Source organism: Neltuma alba, unplaced genomic scaffold, assembly GCF_004799145.2.
Source record: "Neltuma alba isolate B1F8T4 unplaced genomic scaffold, ASM479914v2 tig00013305_pilon, whole genome shotgun sequence".
In the NCBI taxonomy this organism is placed as follows: Eukaryota; Viridiplantae; Streptophyta; class Magnoliopsida; order Fabales; family Fabaceae; genus Neltuma; species Neltuma alba.
The window spans coordinates 263,723-267,240 of NW_021637583.1; the positions used below are offsets into that span (position 1 = coordinate 263,723).

Below are 3,518 nucleotides of genomic sequence, written 5' to 3' on the forward strand. Positions count from 1 at the left end.
TAATTACTTGGAGGGCAGTATTCCAGAATCTATTACGTCTCTTACTTCCCTCACCGCATTGACATTAAACGGGAACAACTTGACTGGATCATTGCCACAACAAGGTACGCATCATATTTTATAGCATCTGCCACGGAAAGAAAATTTGCTGATAAAATTTTTTTATTTTAATTAAACAGTCAAACTTTCCTTGTTCGTGCAAATTGAGTCGACTGTTCAATGAAACCGATTTCCAATCCATCTCTTAACCGGCATGCGGCAGCTCGCTCTCCGCCAGGGAGCAGTAGTTTAAAATAATGTAGTCAAAACAAATAACAATTGAGAAAATAATAATAATAAGATCAAGCCGTATTTACACACATGGACAGGCTAAAACTAATAAATGGAAGTGACTTTATATTTCTTATTTTTCCTTATGCATTCTCTATATTTTGTTTATTTTCACTTACATCTTTGGGCTCAATGTTCAGGCTTTTTTCCTGGGGCCCAATATTAATTTAAATACATTGTTCTGACGAAATAAATTTAACGAAGAACAATGGTATATGTTGCAGGAGGCTTATGCAATTTGAAGAATCTTTCAATATTGGATCGGGGCTATAATGAATTTGAGGGGCAACCTCCTGCGTGTTTTGGCAATTTAACGTCCCTACTTGGCTTTGTCTTCGTCGAAATCGTTTTGAGGGAACGTTTCCTTCCTCACTCTTTCATACTATGTGGTTTCTATCAGGAATTTTTCTTACCGACGACAATTTCAGTGGCTCATTTTCACTCTCGTCGCTTGCCAACCACTCCAACGTCAAAGTCCTTACCATTTCTTGCGCCAACACCAACCTGAGGCTTGAAACAGAGAACCTTTCATTTATCCCTTCCTTCCAACTGACGTCCCTCACAATCCGCAACTGCACTCTAAATGAAGCAAACAATAAAACAATGCCTACCTTTCTTCTTCATCAATATGACTTGCTAGTTCTAGAACTTAGCCACTTGAACATTTCAGGCACCTTTCCATCTTGGCTTTTGACAAACAACACAAGGGTTAATAGATTAAAGTGTACTAATCTATTATCCTCCTCGCCTGCCTCTTCCGTTTCTCCTCCAATTCCATCCTCACTTTCTCCATCTGTAACGGAAACGGATCAGAATCACATAATGAAAAAAATAAAAGAAATCCATGAGTAATATAGTTCCATTTTATAACGGTTAGATATACTCACGTGCTGGGAAATGAGGCGGTCGATATCAAGTTGTGTTGATGAATCTGCAGAGAAATGTCTTCGTCAAGAAACGAGAAGAAGCCACAATTCTTATGAGTCTGAGTAGAGACTGGGTAGGAAAGAAGAGGGTAATTGATCGAATCCCTTGATCGCTTTCTTGGAACGGGGACGTTGTAGGTGGTGAGGCCACTTTCAGATTTCATTGTGTTTTTCTGAGGAACGGAATCGACGATCAAAGAATTGTAAGCTGCAGCCGCCGCGAGAGGCGTCTCCGTGGCAGTGGTGGTGCCGGATAATGGCAGAACAGAGGAGTAACCCATCTGGGCACTAATGGGATTGACATTTGCTTCAATAGGATTCAACATGTCCCTGAAAATTTCATGCAAATCAACCCCAACATTAAAGGGGAGAAAAACGGAGGCAGAAGATACAAGAAGATAAAAAGGATGAGAGGAAAAGCGTTACGTACCGATTGGCCATGAGTTGGGAAGGGAAGACATGGAGATGGCGAGCTTCAACGGCCATGAAAGGAGGATGTGGATGATGGAGATGGAGATGGAGATGGAGATTTCTCTCTGCAGGCACTATTCTTGCGGTTTCGCTTCTTTGTCTTGGGCTGTCTCCAATTCTTCTTCTATGCGTTTTTTTGGAGTGTGGTTCTTATTTAGAGTCTTGGTTGAGAGGGGGAGAGATATAGGGAGAGAAAAATTGAGAGAGAGAGAGAGAGAGAGGAATGAACCAAAAGGCATGCCACTGAGGTGCCGAAACTGGCTATATGGTGGGGTTTATTTAGGAATTAGGGTTGTCTCGGTAAACTAAAACACTGGCTTAAATATATTTTCTCACAAAAAAAATTATTAAAAAAACTGACCTTTAAATAATAAAAAGAAAATTAAATAATTAAATATACTGAGCCAGAGAGATTCCTACCTCGCTTTTATTTCCGGAACCCACAGGCTGCCGCAGCACAGATTTGATCATGCCGTAATTCCCGCCAACCCTCAGGGTGATTCCGTCATTACATGCCCACGTCGTAACCGTACATTACCTCTTTCGTTTTTTCTCTTTTAACCTCTAACGTCCCGATAAATAGTTTTAAAAAAAAAATCTGCCAAGGAAGTCGCAGCATGGGTAAGCAAAAGCACGGCTAGTTAGCTAGAGTCCAAGACGACGCCTATTTTTTCTCTCATGCCATTACTTTTCTTTCTTTTATTTTGCGCTTCTGGTCCAAGAGCAATGTGATGGCAGTGGGGCCCGCCGGGGGGCAAACACGTGTGTGATAGGGCTGTGGGGAACAACTGTGGTAGGACGCACGCACAGTTTTAGTGCTGGCGGGCACGTGCGAACTGCCAGCGTGGATTGGAGGGGAGCCTCAGTGGGACCCGCGCGGCTGGGGGTGGATGTCAATGTTATTGAGTGTGGGCCCGGCCCAGCATGCCCGTTGTCCTTTTGATTCGCAACTCTTTCTTGCTTTTGAGGAACAGGTTAAGTCATGCTCCTGGCGTGAGGAAACGTTGCTTGTGCCCTTAACCCAAAAAACCAACTAACCAAACAAACCCCAAACCAAAAAAAATTAGGAAGAAAGAAACGCTGCTTGTGGCCTTTTGCCTCCAACTGTTTCATGCCACGTGTCATCCTACTTTTCTCCTAATCGGACAAGCTGTTTGCTGGTCCAGACACCTTACCCTACGGGACGGTCTTAAGAAGATCTCAGCCGTCAGATCGTAACTAGATATTTTACGTGACTCCCTTTTACTCCAAGATTAATTTATAAATTAGCTATTCTTGAAATAATATTATTTTTTGTTTCTTTTCAAGCAGGCTTATGATCCATGAAATTCCCATTCTTCAACAACTCTCATCTGAATCGGCAGCAAATTCAGGTGTTCTACCTGAATCATTCAAACATATCACACGGTCAAAATTTTATTAATTCACTTTTTTTATCCATTTTTACTTCGAAAAATCACGTGACACCTGTCACCATACCTCATCAACATCAAATGAAACAATTAAAAGTATTTGTTTTATCATAAATTAAACCTCTTAAATTCCTTAATTCATAATTTCAGTGCACAGCGAAGGTGCATGGAATATGTCCGCAAAATCTGAGATAACTCAATTCAAAGCATGGACGACTTATTTGTCAAAAAAACAAAAAAAACTAAAGACCTAAATAACTAAAAGACACGTTTATGTTTTAAAAAAAATGTCATATCAAGTAGACTTACACACATTTGAAGGTCAAGTGAATCTGTTCTCATTCATTTGTATTGTTGATAAGAAATAGTTCAAAATCTC

The 3,518-nt window shown here is 40.7% G+C and overlaps 1 pseudogene; it reads right to left on the bottom strand.

Annotated features, from left to right (window-relative positions):
- Window positions 1-1,042: 1,042 nt before the first annotated feature.
- On the bottom strand, window positions 1,043-1,969 carry LOC114736102 (probable BOI-related E3 ubiquitin-protein ligase 3; annotated as a pseudogene).
- Between the last annotated feature and the right edge of the window lie 1,549 nt (window positions 1,970-3,518).